Source organism: Convolutriloba macropyga, chromosome 15, assembly GCF_964194025.1.
Source record: "Convolutriloba macropyga chromosome 15, txConMacr16.3, whole genome shotgun sequence".
Lineage (NCBI taxonomy): Eukaryota > Metazoa > Xenacoelomorpha > Acoela > Convolutidae > Convolutriloba > Convolutriloba macropyga.
The window spans coordinates 6,039,744-6,060,823 of NC_134482.1; the positions used below are offsets into that span (position 1 = coordinate 6,039,744).

The following is a 21,080-nucleotide window of genomic DNA, read 5'->3' on the forward strand; positions in this document are numbered from 1 at the left end:
GGAACAGTGTGAACAAATCGAATGTTAGGGCACGCTGGATCTTTCTTAGAAATAAACCCGTAACTTTGTGTGATAAATATTGAATATAAAAACAATTGTAAAATCATCTGAATTCTGCTGTGGTCAAGTACGCTCAAATTAAAGATTTTAATTTTCTTAAACTCTCTTAATTTCTTCAGTTTGTTTTGAATTATTGATTAATAATATTGACCGACAGGTTCATTATAAACAGTTTCAAGGATAAATCTTCTCTCATTGCCTTGATCCACTAACTTTACAGCAAATTTGCTTGAAACACTAGTCCAGGTCGCGACATGAAAAGACCAAAAAATATGGGAGTGCTACACACTTACACATTTTAAAGCATTCCCAGGTCGAGGTGGCCAGACCGAAGTGACCTCTGATCAGACGATCTTTGAACGCACACATGTTCCCGGTGCGCTCGATGCGTGCCCGTGTCGAGGTTTTTGGGTAAGTTTTTGCAAGAAATATTTCACCGAATTTCACCGCTTTTCTTACAAAAATTCACCGCAAAATTCACCGCATTTCTTAAAAAAATTCACCGCATCGACTTTTGTGGCAAATTAATGTAAGAAATGCGGTGAAAGCGGTGAATGCGGTGAAAAGAATAGTTCACCACATTTCACCGCATTTCTTACAAAACTTCACCGCATATGATTTCCAAAGTTTACTCAATCTGATGTAAATTCACAAGAAATTTCAAAGATGCACGTGCCAGTTGGAGCAGTGGACTAAGCAGTTCGAGGCATCAGGAGGTCAGAGGCTCGAACACGTGTGGGGACGATTCTTTTTTGTAAGAATACTGAGAATGCGGTGAAAATAAATAATTCACCGCATTCACCGCACAAATATGTAAGAAATACGCGGTGAAAGTTATTTTTTTTTCACCGCATTTAACCGCCAAACCTAGACCCGGGTGGTCTGGAAAAGGCTTCGAGCCCACTTTCGTCTGGCTAAGGGTCTGGAGCTTGTCTGATCAGAGGTCACTTCGGTCTGTGCTGACCCAGGTTGAGGTGCCATCCGGAAGTGACCCCTGATCAGACCAAGTCCAACGCACACGGCGTGTTCCCAGACTAAAATTACAGGGTCTGGGATTTGGTTTGAGCGCACAATAGTATGATCAGAGGTAACTTCGGTCTGGGGATGGTATGATCAGCGGTCACTTCGGTCTGGGGATGGTCTGATCAGAGGCGGATTCAAGGGCACATTAGTCTGATCACAGACCATTTCGAGCTGAAGTTTTATCTTTTGCTTTTTTGTTTATTTACCGAGAGATGTTGGCTCTGCCAGGAGGCAACAAAAAAGAACATTCTGATCACAGAGACATCAAGAGTTTGATGGCTTTGATCAGAACTAAATGGGTCTAGCTGATAGCAAAATCCAGTCCCCTTAAAACGAAATTTTGATTAACTGTAGAACACGGCGTTTTATATGGAAAGCTGTCTAAAATCAACCATTCACTAATCAGACTATTTCGCAATTTAGTCTGATCAGAGGTGATTTTGAGCGCACAATAGTCTGAACAGGAGTGACTTTTGAGCGCACAACAGTCTGATCAGAAGTAATTTTGAGCGCACAATCGTCTGGACGATGTTCTGGGTTTGGTCTGGGCCATGGTCGCACAATTGTCTGGACAATGGTCTGATTTTGTTCTGATCAGAGGTCCTTTCCGTCTGGAAAGGTCTGATCAGAGACAGTTTCGAGCGCATTTCGAGCGCACTTCGAGCGCACTTTAGTCTGATCAGAGGATACTTTGGTCTGGGATTGTGTGATCAGAGGTTACTTTCGTATGGCACGGTCAGATCAGAGGTCACTTCCTGATGGCACCTCAACCAGGGGAAGATTTTTATTGAATTTCAATGTAAAGCTGTCTAATTTGAATGAAGTTTCAATGAAATTCAGTTAATGCTTTTCCATTTGTCAAGCATGGTCTTTTCATGGCCCCGAAGGTCGAGTTTGGTTGGTTCATACGTCCAGAAAATTTGACGTGCTGAAGTTTTTCAAGGATTAACGTTTTAAATTCCTGGTTTTTGTCAGGCTCGGCAGACATCAACTTCAGCTAATGGTTTATTTGCTCGAGTTAAAATTTCTGCAATGGAAATTGGCTTGTAAAATGGTAGCACAGATATCAATAAAGGTTGGTTTTACTAAATTACTGATGGATCGCTATCTAATCTTATTTGTACCAGTCCGGTTAATTTATTTTAGCTGATCGTTTTATCAGCGAAAATGTTACCTATTCTTATTAAACCACAGATGAATACAATATAGTGTATGTTAAAAAATAGCCATATTTTACCTCTTTTATCGATGGCTCTAGACATCATTTTAGAAAACTTTAAAAAAAAACTTGAAAGACCACTTTTACCCGTCTGAAAAATAAAATTTACGTTAACGATTAAAACTTTTGTATTTATTTGATAGAGGACTGGCAAAGAGATTCTACTATGAGGTTTTAACTAGTATAAGAATTAAAGGATCGTAGTAGAATCTCTTCATCAGTCCTCTATCAAATAAATACAAAAGTTTCAATCGGTAACGTAAATTTTGTTTTAACCACGTGTTACTTTCAGTAGGAGTGCTGTTCTGCTATATAACAACGTTTTAAAGGATGGGAAGAAGAACAAAGTTGACTATTTACAAAATTCACATTGAAAAAATGAAGTTAGGGTTTTTAGATCAAACTTTTTGAATCGTTTAGTTCATCTATTTCTAAGACTCAAAGAGGAGTATTGAAGATGTGTTCGTTTTTGTTAAGCAGACCTAACATTTTTTGGTAATTTTACTGCAGAACGTTGCAAAAACAGTTAGAGTAACATAAGATAATTTAACTTAACAAAGTTAAGGAAATTTTTTACCCTAACTCAAGTTAAGGTAAAGTTAACGTAAACTCTTCCTTAAAAACGGTTTTCTAAACTCCTTTAAGGTAAATTCACCATACTTCATTAGTGTGTAATAAATTCTTCTAAAAAATAAGGCAAACTAATTAATGATATCCTGGCAAAAACGAGCCGTGATCAAAGAATTTTTATTTCAACACGCTCCTATTTTTGCATTGCCCAGATTCGAACGCATCAACATTTATTCGGTTTCCGAAACGGTTTTTGCTGTGAACATAAAATAATCAGTTATTATTTCCAGCAATTTTCAAGAAGTATATTTATGCCTCATATTCGATACCATTTGTTTCACAGGGTAGTCGGTAATGCTTGCTCCCATCCGGGGAAATAACGGGGAAGAGAGTGTAAAGAGTATAAATTTTTTGTTCAAAATACATCCCTATTTCATCGCTTAATAAAGGGTGGGAGAGTGTAGTTACAAGTGTGCCATTTTGAAAAATAAAAGTGGAAAGAGGTAGTGAAGTTTCTTCCCCATTCTTCCCTTCTTCCCTCTGTCGAACATGTTACTAAATTCACGTTGCGCAATAACCCTTGATACTATCAATTGACATTTCAATTTAGTTATAAGGATTATAAGTTAACGATGTAAGAATGTAATTTTTTTAATCCTTCCGCCCAAAATTAAACTCTTTGCAAAAAGTGTAAAAAGAGTGGAGAAAAGAGTGTAACTACAGCGTAAGTCTTTGAAGTTACACGTTTAAACTCTTTAACCCATTAAATAGGAGTGGAATACGCATTACACACTAATCGACGCTAGTTAGGGTTCGATTAAGAGTGAAGCTTCGACCCAGGACATAATGCTTCATCCCATCAACTGATCAACAATTTGTAATAAATATTAACTTATAATTTACCCTAACGTACGAAGTTAGCCTCAGCTAAGTTTACAAATATCAAATACCACTGGAGTTTTTACTAGAATGATTGTACTGGCCTGTTTTGCAAAAAATAGCTAAAGTTTCCGAACAATTTGCTATCTTTCTCCAATTGCCAATTGCTGGCAATAATATCAAAAGTATGGTATACATCGTAAACAAAGTCACCTTAACGGCTCTGATTTTCAATTTGCATTAAAAAGAATGGAAATTTCAAATTATCTTTTTCAAAGGAGATTTGTTTGCCAGATCAACGAGCTTGCTGGTCTAGCTGTCGATTTTTTTTTGAGAAAAAACAATGTATTTGGTATCATTATCCTTTCTGATTGTTTCATAGATTAGCAGCCAAAGATTTGAAAATTATCAAAAAAATTGCAAAATATTTGACTTTTATTTCAGATAAGGGCGTTCTAAAACGTTTGGGTTCAAATCGATCAACCACAACGTTCTGGTTTCATTATACAAAACCAATAAAACAATGAAAAAATGAGCAAACAGCTATAAAAAATTCATTTGAGATATGTGAGAAACCTTTTTTTGTCTTATTTTCTGTAAAGTACATTATGGGACTACCAACAAAATCGTCATTTTATGAAACTACCATTTAGAGAGATCCTTAATAAGCCGTTTAAGCCAAATTAAAATTTAGGGTAGAAATGATTTAAATTATATTTAAGAAGACATATATAAGTAGACATAATTCATGATTCAGTAGATCATCTTGGTTGTATATTTTGAAATCCTGGAAAAAAACAGAAGCAATTTTTGAGACGGAGATAGGTTTTGTTTTTTCTAACTCAAATAGATTGGCATCAAATTTGCTTCGCACGTGAAGTGCTCCAGCCTCTCAAATAATCAATTTATTGTGAGAGTATGCGGTTATTTCCTCCAGAGACACCAATGCCTATAATCAATACTATTAATTGGAAAGTTATCAGTAAATTTAACGAACCAGATTAAAATGTGAAAATCTTCTCAGTGTGGAGTTGTCCGATCGATGGAAATAGCGAGCCTCAACTGCCCAATTCGTTGTTTTTATAAAGTTGTCAGAGAATTTTGAGTGAGATGGAAGGGAGTAAAACAACTGAGCACTGAACATGACTTATTACAAGAGAATTCAATAGAGTTTTTCGCAATTAGTATGGTAATAAACTTCTCTGAACATATTAAATTTTCTCTTTGCGCAATCTTACCTTGTACGTTTTTAATATGCTGCTGGTATGACAATTGTTTTCTAACATTACTCCAAGAGATTTTAGCTTCCTCTATTATATGATTGTCCACTATGATTGACTGCCCTGTTGATGAAGTGCCAAAAACAATGAACTTTGAATTCAGTTTAATAGTGGTATGAAAACTAATAGACAATTCAGCAATTTGACTTCTCCAAATATTGCTTGCAATCATTAATTTGGTCTTTCAAGAATTATACGACGGCATTGTCAGTGTAATGTTTTGAACTGTGTTTTATAAAAATTGATGGGTCAGGGAAATACAGATTGAAAAGAAGTGAGTCAGGAACGGTGCCCTGACAAACTTTCTGATTAATCTCCAGCCAGTTAGATTTAGCATCTGCTATCACTATGCGTTGGGGGTGTTGACTAAGGCAACTGTGAGGAAATATGACTACCGAAGAGAAGAAACCGAGATGCAAATTTTTCTCTAAAATGTTGAGTCGTGTATTGAGTTAAGAGTTTTTAACAAATCTGAAAACCCGGCTTCGTCTACGTTTTATCTAGTTTATACCTTACAGTTTTCGTCAGGATTGACTCTCCTTCTTCCCTCTGTCAAACATGTTACTAATCTCACTTTGTGCAATAACCCTTGCACCAACTGATACCATGATTTGACGTTTCAATTTGTTTATAAAGGTTGTAAGTTAAAAGTGTTAGAATGTAGTCTTTTATCATTCCACCCAAAATTACAATCTTTGGAAAGAATTAAATAATAGAAGAGAAAATAGTCTAATCACGGCGTAATTTTTTGAAATTACACACATACACTCCTTACCCCAATAAATAGGAGTGGAATACGCATTACTCCCTAATCTCCACTAGTTAGGGTTGGAATAAGGTTGAAACCCGGCCCGGGATGTATTGCTCCAACCAATGATTTATAAAGTTGTCAGAGTATTTTGAGTGAGATGGAAGGAAATAAAACAACTGAGTTTTGGACATGACTTACTCCAAGAGAATTCAGTAGAGTTTTTTTGCAATTAGTATGGTAATACACTTCTATAAACATATTGAATTTTCTCTTTACGCAATCTTACCTTCTACGTTTTTAACATGTTGCTGGTATGAAAATTGTTTTCTAACACTAATCCCAGAGATTTTATCTTCCCCTATTATATGATTATCCACTCTGACTGACTGCCCTGTTGATGAAGTGCCAAAAACAATAAACTTTGAATTCAGTTTAATAGTTGTATGAAAACTAATAGACTACTGAGCAATTTGACTTCTCCAAATATTGCTTGCAATCATTAATTTGGTCTTTCATGAATTATTCGGCGCCATTGTCAGTTTAATGGTTTTAACTGCGTTTTTAAAAATTTGATTGGTCAGGGATATAAAGATTGAAAAGAACTGAGTCAAGAACGGTGCCCTGACAAAATTTCTGACTAATCTCTAGCCAGTTAGACTTAGCATTTGCTATCACTATGCATTGATGGTGTTTACTAAGGCAACTGTTAGGAAATGTGACCACCGAAAAGAAGAAACCGAGATGCAATTTTTTCTCTAAAATGTTGAGTCGTGTATTGAGTTAAGAGTTTTTAACAAATCTGGAAACCCGGCTTCGTCTACATTTTATCTAGTTTATGACTTACAGTTCCCGTCAGAAAAACATGGGATACAATTGAAAAAAATGCTTTGGAAACCAAATTATGCTTTTGCCAAAAAGTTATGCTTCGATGGATGTTACATTTGTTCTCTAATTAGCACACCGAAAATTTTAAATTAAGCTGTTGTAATAGAAATAGTTCAGCGCTTTTTCTGTGTTTTTTTTGGATAGTCGTAATATTTCCCAATTTCAGAGGTAAATTTGTTTTGCTTTAGAATTTAAGAAGAAAGCAAAATGTCACTGATAAAAATTGCGCCCATCTTCTAAAGCCCATACCAGAATTGTAGAACGACACAATTGTTTGATTTTATCCAGCTCACGGAGAACTTTAAGACATTGAAATGTAGTACGGAAACGAATGAAAAAAGGTTTTAGGGTTCATCTGCCGAAGATTTTGTTTAAGGCTAGTGTTTTGAAAAAATCAATACGATTGCGGAACTTGTAGTTCAACAACCTAGATTTTTTTCTCTCAAATTTTAAAACCCTAAAAAATATTACTAAGGGAATGAATTTGTTTAATTTCTGAATTTGTCCCTAACCTCGTTGATCAGATTCCATTGTTTCCTGGAGCAATTGGCGGAGTCATTCATCTATATTCGAAATCGCTCATATTCTTACAGATTTCTTTTATTTGTCATGTTTTTTAACGTCAAAAAAACTATGAAAATTCTCTCATAGTTTAAGTTTTTCCGTTGAGGTGTCTGGTTGAGTTTGAATAAAATATAACAGCAAGAGAGAAATTGGGTTTATTATTTCTTATCAACAATATTTAGTGGAGCATGTAGTCTGCTAAGAAATGCGAAAGTTGTTTTCAAAACGGGTGAACATTTCTTCTACGTCACTGGATTCATAAAGGAACTCCTTTTGATATAATTTAGATATTTTCTGAATTTCAAGGGATTGTTTTTTTGAATATCAAAAAATCATTTCCCGCCAGAACTTAATTTTTGCTAGATGATTGCTTCTGATAGAAGAAGTGATACACAAAACGTTTTCCCTCCTAACATGTTGTGCGTAATGATGCAGTCGAAAAAACCACTGCACTCATTCTGATGTCTGGTTGAAATTCTTGTGTTCATGATGTATATGTCACAACTTTACTAATAGTTGTAGCAACTTTCGGTTCTTCCTTGTTGTTCGCGTAGTTGTTGTAATAATCCCCTTAATGGTTTTTGCACTTTTTCAGTGGAAGCGTAACCATGCAAACAAAATTCCTTGTTTGCGTTGTGATAAACATTGGTTCACAAAATTCTATGATTTGAAACTTTGAATTCGAAGCACAGACTTTGAAAACTTTTCGACATTTAGTAAAGATCATTTCTTATTTTTGACTTGCGAAATTAACAATTAACAATAACCACCTCCTTTTTTCACCCCAATTATCTAGGATGTGGATATCAAATTGATAAAGGTTGGTGTTGTAAAAGTAATTGCTGTCTTTACTAATGAACCACGTTTCTGTTAAACCATAATTAAAATCGGGACCGACGTAAATGACTAAGTTCTTCAATTCTAGATGTTTTTCTGGATACTGTGACAATTAGGTCAATCAAAAAGTTTTGGTCAATCAAAAAACAAAAGTTTACCATTCCTAGTAGACTTTGAAATATTGTTACCCACATCCAGCAAATTATGAATCCATCCAGTCTTTTTTAATTAATACTTGTCATCAACTTTTAGTTTTTCAAGCGTTGTCGAGCCCCTATGAGCACGAACAACAAGATCCTGTCACTAATTGAATCATCGTACAGTTTTGATATTATGCGACTACGAAAAATGCCATTCCTCTGAGAAAACAGGAAATCTAATTTTTTGAAATCTCTGACCTGTTCCTCGAAAAACGGAAATCATAAGGGGTTTGATGGTGACTGATTCTCTGAATTGTTGCCATGTACTGCACTTAGGCAGAGATGTGCATAGATTTTTGTCTTGAGTATTGTCAGCACTTGTTCTTACATAATTCCTTCTGATGTAATTTAAAAAATATATCAACAACACTATAAAAAGAAGTTTCTTTGTTTATTTTTTGCACTCGTCAAGGGTTAATATGTTAGAAAGATAACAATCAGAGCTGTAAGTGATCTTTATTGCTATTTAGATTTCACAAGAACGTTTATGTAAACGCAGCTGTGAGAAGTTTTTTCATTAAATACCCAAGATGCTCCTAAGTGTGTTGAAAAGACAAGAATTAAAAATTAATTATTTGAATGTACTGTAAATGAGATGTAATTCACCCCAACTAGAATTAAAGAGAGCAATAAAACAAAAAGTGAAAAAATATATAATTATTTCAAAAATTTTGAAGGTTTGAATCATAAATGAACTGTAAATGACCGCTACTAGGATTGAAGAAAGCAAGGAAACAAAAATGAAAGAGAAATATCTTTCATTATTCGAAGATACGAAACGTGCGTGTTATTTTGATAGCATTTTTGGAAATTATTTTTATTCTCGCTGATACTTAATAAAAAATAAGGGTCTTTATACGAGGTTACCAAAATTAGTTGGAATAAATATTCAATAACGATTGTCCAAAACAAATTAGTACTTTTGTTTTTTAGTGCCTTTTCTGACTTCTATTCTGCTCCTAAAAACTTTTTCTTCTATGCAACTCTTCTTTATCTGCCAATTGCGTAGATTGAGCTCAAAACAAAACTAAAATATTTGAGATAATATTTGAATAATCTCCCGAAAACTTTTTTAAAAAAGAGACAGCTATGAAAGGCGAAATTATTTATTGTTGAAAGATCTATATTTTAAAAAGGGAAAAAAATTGAAGAAAAAATCAAAAGATGTTCGCAAAATGAAAAACCTCATGCAATCGGTTGACCGTTGTCAACCAAAGAAACAGTGTAACATGTTTGAATTATAAACTGTAAAAAAGACTTTAAGATGAATTGTTATGTGATGTCATAGTTTTGTCGAAGTCTTTAGTGCCAAATCTGTAGCACCGAAATGTACCCACAAATTCAATTATTTTGTTAAAAAAATTTTCAACGAAAATTTTGTTGAAAATTAAAATGTATAAAGTTCGGGAACTTGAATCAGTCGGAGAAAATTATTTGCAAATTTTTCAAATTTTTGTAGACTACTAACCTCATCACCAATACAAAATGGCAACCAAATAAAATTGTGTATTTATGTATAAAGGATTCAAACCTGGTAAAAACGTTCAAGCATAATTTTTGCAACCAAATTTCATACAAAACGCCAAAATTAGATGAGTTTAATTTTGACAGAAATTATTTTTTGCTCAAAAAACCTACGCATTCACCCAAATAAAGAAACTTGAACAAATAAAATCGTAGGTTGCAATTCAAGGTTTTTAAAAAGCTTAAAACACAAAAAATGTTTAAAAGAATTTGCAACAATCTCTACAACTTGTTATCTTAAAATGACAATACTAATAAGTAAACGTTAAACTATCTAAAAAAAATTGGAAAAAAAGCAAAATTAACAGTGCGCAAATTCAGTTTGAGTCCAGTTTCAAAATAACTGGAAAAAAAACGAATGAGACAACTAATTCGGTCTCAAGGATTTGAAAACGGACATTTTAGCCCTTTAATTTACTCTGTCCAGCAGCGTCAGTGAATTGAAAACTTCAATACTACTGACACCAGATTTTGAAATCCAGTTAAATTCATTTATCATTAGGCGTTATAATTGTATCCCACGTTGAAACAAAATTTCCGAATAAATATATAAAAACACTTAACAATAATACAGGGCCACCAAATTAATTCAATTTTTTCTTATTAAACTTAGGAACGGAAAAATAGCCAAAAACTATGAACGTTCCATGATAGTATAGGTTTGTTTATTGAGATGTTCAGTTCAGTTTTAATCAAGAATCTCAACCGCCGAGAAATTGGAATTGTTATTTCTTAGCAAAAATTTTTAGTGGAGCATGTAGCCTGATTAGGAGTGCAAAAATTGTTTTCAAAATGGTTGAGCATTTTTTCACTGGATTCATAAATGAAACTCCTGTTAATTAAATTGAGAAAACTTCTGAACATCAAAGGATCATGTTTTTCGTTAACAAAAAATCATTCCTGATTGGTTTTTGTTTTCGAGTCAATATAAATGGGCCTAACTTTATATCTGCTAGATGATCGCCTCTGAAAGAAAAGTTGAAACACAAAATGTTTTCCCTCTTAACTTGTTGTCTGTAATGATGAAGTTCAATCAACTGCTGCACCAATTCTGATGCCTGGTTGAAATTCTTGTGTTCATCATGTGTATGGCAAAACGCTAAAATAGTTGTATCAACTACCGGTTTTTCCTTGCTGTTCACGTAGTTGATGCAATAAACCCTTACTAAGGTATTTGGTTTATTTTCAGTGGAAGTGTTAACAATGCAAACAAAATTGCCTGTTTATATTGTGAAAAACATTGGTTCACAAAAATTTTGTTCAATATTTAATGAGTTGAAAATTTGCATTCGAAACATAGACTTTCAAATTTTTTCAAGTAGTAAAGATCATTTCCTATATTTGATTGCAAAACTTTAGTACCAATAACAATAACCACCTTCTTTTTTCACCCTAACTGTCAAATCTACGGATATCACATTGGTAAAGGTTTGGATTGTAAAAGTTTTTGCTGTCACAACTAGTCGACCAGGTTTCTGTTAAACCATGATTAAGATTGGGGCCAACGTAATTGACTAAATTCTTCAATTCCAGATGTTTTTGGATACTGCGACAGTTAACATGCAAAATTTTCAAGTTTTGTTAATCAGCAGAAAAAATTCAACATTTTTAGAAGGTTTTTAAATACTGTTACCCCCATCCAGCAATTTATGGTTTTCATTTTTTAAATACATGTCAACACCGTTTAGTTTTCCAAGCGTTGTCCAGCCCCAATAAGCACGATTAACAACGTCCAGTGAAAACTTGCATCATCGTTGAGTTTCGATATTCTGCTACTACCCAAAATGCAATTCCTCTGAGCAAACGTGAAATCTAATTTTTCGAAATTTCTGACCTGTTCGTCGAAGAAACGGAAATTATAAGAGCTTGATGGTGACCGATTCTCTGAATTGTTGCCGTGTACTCCACGTACGCAGGGATGGGCATAAATTTTTATCGTGAGTATTTTCAGCACATGCTCATTGTTGACGCCACTCCAAATGAGCTACAAAAGCCATCAGACAGCAGGAAATAACTTTTAAAACTGAAAAAACTTAGAATTTGTCGAAACTCAAAAATGGTCAAAACTAAAAAATTTTACAAGTTTAGACCGAAAATTTGTCCAACCCCCACGATTTTGGGAAGGCAAAACCCGAGCAACCCGAGGTTATGGCAGACGGTTAGGGTTACCTCTAAGCTACTCATGGAACAAACGAACGTTATTGTATCAGACCCACAAGTTTGGCTATTAGCACTTATATGGTGCTAAATTGGCATTTTTCGATAATTTGTTATTTATTCTTAAAATTCTTAAGTTGTTTATTTTATGATACTTTAGATGATCATTAAAGGTGAAATACCGTACATTCGAGGCATTTAGAGCCACGTAATAACCATCCGTGCTTATGTCAACAAAAGTTTATATTGCAGTAATTTGACATTTACTGTGTAAACATTGACCTAAATCATTTTCTTGATTAACCAATCAGAAACAAGTAGAGATGATGTTATAATTGATAAATATTTGACTAAAATTTGATTCTTTAACAACATTCGTCTTTTTGCTAATTTTGCTAGATCTTAAGATCTTGCGAGTTCTAGGTTAGTTGAGCTTACTTGACGAGGAGTTTGCAACAATAATAGCTACTGGCTGAAGCCTTACAAACTTCAGCACGACATTGAACATAGATTATCACTTAGGATTTTTTAACTTCAATCAACAAAATTAAAGTTACAGTCCTTTGAATACGTCCGAGCGACTAATTATTTCTGCGAGATCGTTAGTCAATCGAACCCAGTGAAGAACCGGGCCAGCGTAAAAATCGAGAACCAGGCTGTGATATATCGGTTCCGCTGAGATTCTTGAGCGGCCGCAAAACTCATACATAAATCGTTCCGATGCAACTGAAAATATAAATCAACAAAAACAAATATAAGAAGTTCACTTGTTTAGATTTTTGCGCTCATCAATTGTTATTAGAATAGGAAGATGACAAGGAGGGCTGTTATCGATCTTTAAAGCTATTTAAGTTTCACAAGAACGTATATGTAAAAGCAACTGTGAGAATTTGTTTCAATAAATACTCAATATACTCTGAAATGTGTTGAAAAGAAGAGTATCTAAAATCAATTATTTGAATGAACTGTAAATGAGATGTAATTGACCCCGACTAAAATTGAAGAGAGCAACGAAACAGAAATGAAAGAAAAATATAATTTATTTTTAAAAAGTTTGGTTATTTGCAAATGAACTGTAAATGACCAATAAAAAGGATTGAAGGAAGCAAGGAAACAAAAAAGACAGAAAAATATTTTTTTGTTTGAAATTTCGGAACGTGGATGTTATTTTGATAGGATTTTCAGAAATGATTTTTATGCTCGCTGAGGCTTGATGAAAAATATAAGGGTCCTTATACGAGGTTACCAAGACTAGGTAGAATGAATCTCCATTGTTGATCGACCAAAAAAAATGTCCTAAAGAAGTTATTACATTTAAATTTTTCATTGCGTTTTCTGACTTTTTTTCAGCTCCTATCAAAAGTTTCCATATGTGCAACTCTTAGTAGTATAAAAAAGTGACTAGAACCTCACCGGGGGGGGGGGGACGGACACTTTTGGAAGCCTTATTTTCTCGGCCCAACAACACCGGGGTGGGACAATTTGAAATTTCTGCGGGTTGGTCATCTACAACGGGGTGGGACAATTTGAAATTTCAAATTGTCCCACCCCGTTGTAGATGGCCACCCCGCAGAAATTTCAAATTGTCCCACCCCGGTGTTGTTGGGTCGAGAAAATCAGGCTTCCAAAAGTGTCCGTCCCCCCCGCGTTGAGGTTATAGTCACTTCCCCCCCCCCCCCCGTTGTACCTCTGGCCAGCTCCAATTTTTTTTTTCAAAAAAAATCTGCTAATTCATCTTTCGGTTGATTGTGACATTGTTCAATTTGTTTACAAGCTTGACCCAGTTTTTGTTACGACTGATTGTTTGCTGCGGTGTGTGTTTGTTTGATTAGAACAGTGATATAAACTTTGCACTGTTTTTGCCAGCATTATCGTTAAATGTTTTGTGAACAATAAAAAGTGTTCAGAGTCGAATTTTTCAATTTTTAAATTTCCTACTAAGGGGTGTCGACACTTGTAAAATTTTTTGGAAAATGGGGTCCATAAATTTTTTCTCGATTTTTTGTCCCTAATAGACGTCAAATATTGTGAAACATGTTTTGTGAATGATAAAAAGTGTTCAAAGTCGATTTTTTCAATTTTGAAATTTTTTTTCCCTAAGGGGTGTTGACACTTGTAAAATTTCTTGAAAAATGAGGCCCAAAAATTTTCTGCGTTTTTTGGTCTCTAATAGACGTTAAGTGTTGTGAAACATGTTTTGTGAATGATAAAAAGTGTTCAAAGTCGTTTTTTTCAATTTTGAAATTTTTGCCCTAAGGTGTGTCGACACTTGTAAAATTTTTGAAAAATGGGGTCCAAAAATTTTTTCTCAATTTTTTGTCTCTAATAGACGTTAAATGTTGTGAAACATGTTTTGTGAATGATAAAAAGTGTTCAAAGTCAATTTTTTTTTCAATTTGAAATTTTTCCCCTAAGGGGTGTGGACACTTGTAAAACTTGGGTCCAAAATTGTTTTCTCAATTGTTTTCTCTCCAATACAAATCCCCATCATAAAATTGTATTTTTAGCAAGAGATAGTTTCGATCTACCAACCTCTGGTTATGGGCCCAGCGCGCTACCACTGCGCTATCTTGCTTAGCACACATACATACTCACACACCTACACACACTCACAAAACACCTATACAAGCATAGGTACTTATGTAACATAAACATTCATTAATTCAGTCATTCATTCGTATGTACATATATAAATACATATATACAAACTTACATAATTTCATACAAACATTCATACATACTTACATAAATACAATCATACATACATACATACACATACATACATACACACATACATACATTACATACTCAATGATAAAAAACCCAGTTGTACAAGAAAAACAAGTTTTCACCTAAGTATGTACGCAATTATGGTCATAATCACTTATGTCCGTAAATGCATACAAATTGGTGAAAACAACAGTAAAACAACTAACCTGTTAGTAGATGTATGAAATCAATACTGATATATTAATTGGAGAGTCATCGGATCATGCCCAAACACGTTCAGGGTCACAAAACTTTCCAAAATAAACTGACCAATCACAGTGCTTGATTTATTATTCAAGTTGACAACCAATCAGAATTGAAAGATTTATAAACAAATCTCTAAACGCTCACGTTCAGTAAACAGTAAATAATGAACACAATAGGAACAAAAGACATCAAGCTCATTCATGAGAAAGTTTTATCACTGAGAGGTGACATAAATTATACACACATATCTTATCGACAATTATATTTCGTAGCTGCTTGTTCTTTGTTAGATCCAGAAGTTGACGGAGAAATAGCACTTAAATTTAGACCCTATGGTGGTTTCATTGGAATTGATAATTCAAGACTAGATCCTTTATTGAAACGGAGCAAAGTGCTACGACTTCATGCTGCATTGCATGACGCCGCTGGATTTATAAAAGATTGCCGAAACAAAGGCCCTGGATATGTTTACGCTTTCCGTTACTCACCAGTAAACAATTGTTTTTTTGGACACCTGACAGGAATATTATTCATTCTATTAGTGAAAATTTTTCATTCACAATTGTTTCGTGAATTGCAATGCTAGAAAATTTTGGCACCAAAACCACAAATATAATTGTCCTCGATCTCGAAGGTTTCAAACTCAGGTCAATTGGAATTATTATAAAAGAACTCAGTTTGTGTTCGAGTTACAACGATACAATATTTTTCAAACCGCCGCTTAAATTCGCTGATTTACCCGCACACGAAAGACAAACTGTTATTTGGCTGACTAATAACCTACACGGTCTTGATTGGGAAGAAGGTGATATACCTTACTGTGATTCGAAAACAATCTGTCTGAGTTTCAGTTTCTGATTCACACGGAAAAACTTTTTTGCCAAAGGCATTGAAAAGTGTGAGCTCCTCAGTAAGCTTTTACAAAAAACTGTTTATAATCTGGAGGATCTGAATTGTCCCCGAATCTCAGAGATAATATCAGAAGAACAAGTTCCCTCCTGTTATCTTCATTCAAACTTTCGTTTAACAAACGATCAATTATCAAATCACTGCGCGGAACGTAAAGCAAGAATATTCTAACAGTGGACACAAAGTGATGTACAGAGAAGACACGGCAACTTTAACAACTTATCTGTCAGACAACTTGAAGATATTCACTTGCTTGACTCCACTTGACGATCAGCCGATTGTAATATTCAACAGAGTTCAGGATCCCTCTCCACCAATACAGAATAATTTTTCAAGTGATCAACAGAACCGAGCGAACTATCTCAACAATAAACCAAACACAGCACAACAACCGCGTTACAACTCGCTTTATAGCGCAACAGCAAAACGTTATTTTGCAACCATTACTCTTTCTCCCGACGAGCTGGAAAGCTTTAGGGCTTTCCTGCCCGTGATAGATCATTTCTATCACTTCCAACTGTACATAAAAAATAAACAGAGGGCTCGAGAACATCGGAATCAGTTCAATTATGGCTATGAACAAAACAAACCAGAAGCCTATGCAGTCCCCCAAAGAGCAGCGAATTCCACGTTGGAAGCAATGGGCGGACAAAAAAGTTCCTCAATTTAGATTGAAAAAAACACCACCAGAACGTGAGCTATCACTTAATGAGATGCCGAATGAGTTGCGATTATATGTCTTGGAGCACCCCGAAGTTGAAAAAGTCTTCAGTCAACCATCGTTCGAGGAAAATGACTCATCAACCGTTTGTTATAAACTAGAGATAAAAAGTCATATTAAAGGTTTCAATTTGTTTGAGTTCTGGTACATGAAACAGTTGCCCAGAGATTAATTCAAAAATTTAACATTTTGTATCATTCTTGTTTCAATTCACTTTTCAATTAATTATTTTTCTCCAATGAATCAAAGAGACGAGGCTGACGCCGGTATCAGTAATTTAGTCTTTGATGTAAACAACAAGGAGAGGCCCCCATGGCGTTGTTGTTCAAATTCAACAGTGCCAAGGTCCGAAGTAATATTTTTTGTTCAAGTTAGTATCATTGTGATAATGATCATTCTTTGCTTTTCTATGCTCTTTCTATTATCAGAAAGCTGTGAAGAGAAATCAATCTGGATTGCTCTCTTATCGAGTTTAGTTGGTTACATTTTACCTAATCCCAAACTATGAACAAAATTATTCTTACACATGACAGGGTATTCATGTCAATTGTCGGACCAAGTGGTTGTGGTAAAACAGAACTCTTGTTTCGAATGCTAAAAGGTTCGACCTTTTATCCACGTTTTGAGAAAATTTATTATTTTTACAAAGAGTTCCAACCACTTTTCAAAGATATGCAACAAGTTATACCAGGGATTGAGTTTCTAAAATACTCAGGCTTTGATATAACAAAAAATCTATCGCATTGTCTGCTTATCTATGATGATTCATGTGAAAAAATCTTCAACGATAAAGAATTTGTAAAAATAGCTACCTCAGAACGTCATCGCAAATTACATGTTATATACATCAAGCATAATTTGTTCCATCAAAGCAAATGGTCCAGAACCTTTGATCTGAATACAACACACATAATATTATTCAAGTCGCTTCGTGACATTCAACAAATTGAATATCTTGGAAAACAGTTGAATTGTCTCCAACTGATAAAAGAAGCATACAAACTAGCAACTGCGGAGCCCTTTGGACATTTTATTATTGATCTCGATCCCAAAACCAGTCAGGGTTTACGATTTGCCTCACATATTATTGGACCTAATCCTTCAATTTTTTACATTCCTTCGGAGGAAGCCGTTGTTACACCAATTACGAATGAAAAAGAAACATTTGCTTATGCTCAAGCAATGGGCAAATAGCACAAACAAGAACTCCAACATTGAATCCGAGTTACTTAAAGACGGCGACTTCATTTGGTTTCTGAGTGACTGTGTTGAACGTACTCTCTGGAGTTGTTCCAGTCAATAAAAAAGAACTAAAAAAATTTGAAAAAACTCTGCGTCAACTTTCAAACAGGAAAGTAGGGAAAACTGAACGGTTAAAAATAATTCAATCTCCCGCGGGCAACAATCTCATTCAACTCATAGCATTACCCTGCATTGAATATATAGAACAAAATGCATGCTGAAGAGTTTGTGTTAATACCTAAACAGATGTATACAAGAGAACAACCTCATGTCTCTCAATTACTCAGCAACAAAAATGTTCACAATCCAGCCAAGCAGATATCGCTTCTCCAGAGAAACAAGTCACCATCAGCTCCTTCTGCCTCGCAACAGGATACAGAACAACAAACTGACGCTTCAGTGGATTATAGAAGTACAATAAACGAGTCTATGGTGAAATCATTTACGACAGACAACACATCGACTATCAAAAAAGGAGTGCTGAATGATATTAGAATCTTGAAGGGGATAAAGTTTGAAAGAGCGAATACAATACTGAACATAATAGAGGAATCAGATTCTGTGTCCTTGGACTCATCAAAGAGATTGCTTATTAATGGTACAAATACAGAAGTTCTTGCTGCTACATTTCTTTACAATTTACAGCAAACCACTTGCAAACTATCTTTCGAACAATTCAGCGTATTAACGCATCTCGATATTGGGTCGCATTTGACTTGTAACACATACGCCAAAAAGTTTCTAAATTTATCATCTGAAGAGAGACTGCAGTTTTTGGAATATGAGTCGGACAAAGAATTTGCTTCAAAATCCCAGCGAAAGAAAACAAAAGCTTCTGACAGAGACCAGAGAAACTTTGAAGAGTCGGAAAAAGAAATCAGACCAACCAGCCCCTGGGAGAATTACTTCCTATCAAGTTAAACAGTTAGACAAATTGTACACTAAAGGCAGTGCTGCATTTGGTAGCATTGCTAACTTGAAGGAGTCTAGCGGTTTCACCAGAGGCAAAATTGTTCGCTATCTTCAGTCGAAAGCCCCGTACACAAAATACAGACAATTCAGGAAAAGTTTTCCCCGACTGAAAGCTGTTGCATATAGAATAAATGAAATCTGGTCTGTCGATGTTGCGTATATGGATAAAGTTGCCCAACACAACAACGGTGTAAAATATTTGTTAGTGGCTGTGGATGTTTTATCACGTTACTTACGAGTTCAACCAATGAAAGCTTTATATGCAAAAGATGCCGTTGAAGCGTTCAAAAAAATGATCAAGAGGAAACGACCAGAAAAAGTATGGACAGACAAGGGATCAGAGTTCAAAGGAGATTTCAAAAAATTTTGTGAAAAGAAAGGAATTCATTTATATACAACAGAAAGCGAAACCAAGTCGGCATTTGCAGAGAGGAACATTCGATCGCTTAAAAACATCATTTACAAATATTTGGAAGAAAAGTGGACTTGGACATATATTGAAGATTTACCCCAGTTTGTAAATACTATAAACAGTCGTGTTAACCGGGTAACCCATTTAGCACCTAAAAAAGTTTTCAAAAAACATGAACCAATTTTAATATCATTAGCAATCAACACAACAAAGTACAAACCAAAATACGAAAAAGGAGACCTTGTTAGAATTGCAAAGCAAGACGAAAAATTCAGAAAAGTTTATAAACAAAATTATACAGACGAGGTTTTTACGATATTCAAAATTGCTACCGTGTGTCCACCAACGGACAATCTTATAGATGCAAACAACGTTATAGTTGAAGGTAAATTTTATGAACCGGAATTAGTCCAAGTAAACGTGTCAGTTACTGCCGACGAATAAAATGAATCCCGCCAAAGAATTCACAATCGATCTAATATCCAACGCATCAATGGAAGTTTTTGGGGAAAACACAATGGCAAAATTCCGTAACCAGTTATCTCAACCACTTATTTTGGATGGAGAATGGCAAGTAGCTTTATCTTCAATATCCTTCCCATCAAACATCAACAACGTCAATTCAAACGGGTTAGTCGTTTATAAAAACTCGGGAGTGGAACTCGACGCCTCAAATAATCGCAGTGGACACCTCAGAAAAATTCGCAAAGGCATTTACAGTAGCTTGGATCAACTAATGGATGAACTCAGGAGAATTGCTCAGTTTAAACAATTTGATTTTACTTTTGACAAAATTACTCATAAACTGGTTTTACAATTCGGAGCGAATGAGGGTTTTTCATTTGAAAACGAAGAAGTTCCAAGTATTCTCGGCCTCAAGGGTATAAAAGACAACTCGCATGATGGATACATTCATATTGGATACAAATCACACAAAACTCTCAATAGACACCAAAGTGATTTTCCAGTTGATATAACCTGTGGCTCACAATTAATATTTGTCTACATAGACGTTATAGAATATCAAATTATTGGAGACGTGAGAGCTCCTGTAATTAAAATCATTGAGACCGAAAGGCGTTTAAGAAACGGCAGCATAAACACTGTTACACCCATTCATCACAAGACATTTACAATTCTGGATTACAAGCCCATACTTTCTAACAATATTCAGAACATTAAAGTGGAGTTGAGGAACGAAGCCGGAAAACTTATTCCATTTAATGGTACAGGAAAAGTGACAGTAGGCCTAAAGTTTCAAAAAATCAAGTGAAATGGAAGCTTACTACAGCAACCAAGCATCACAGTCAATGCCACATTTCTCCGGTCATTATCGTCAAAGAGGAAGTGGAATTGGAGCCCTCGCAGCAGGTATTGGAAGAGTTGCTTTACCATTGGCAAGAAGAATTATATGGCCCGCTGCCAAAAGAATTGGCCGAGAGCTTTTAGTGCAGGGTGCACCTGAGTTGGTTGAAGTAGCAACGAAACGAAAGTCGGCAAAGCAGGCGTTGAAAAGCACGGTTGCAAAAACAGCCCGAAAACAATTTGGTGGTTCTCTCCATTCACGCATAACACGAGGCTGGCAAGTTATTAAACGTCGAAGACAAGAATATGCAAAAATCGAACCTACAAAAAACGTTCCACTAAAAAAATCTTTTCTCGAAAACCACAGCCAAGAAGAAGTCGACTGGATTTTTTCTCTCGAGTCAAAAATGCGAACTAATATTGTAATACCTTCCGAAGCCACTCACAGTTCCTTGGATTTATTTGAAAAACCACCTTTGCTAGTCACCTTTGATCAATCATTTGAGCAAAAAACTGGAACACTTTATTCTCCCTCTGTATCATCGCTCGAATTCGAAGTTGTAGGCGATCGCAACAATTTCATAGATTTGCAGA

At 35.0% G+C, this 21,080-nt stretch overlaps 1 protein-coding gene across 2 annotated transcripts in view; it reads left to right on the forward strand.

Annotated features, from left to right (window-relative positions):
- The window catches only part of LOC142354759 (large ribosomal subunit protein mL49-like), a 423,982-nt gene that overhangs the window by 348,871 nt on the left and 54,031 nt on the right, over positions 1-21,080 (forward strand). The window lies entirely within an intron of this gene.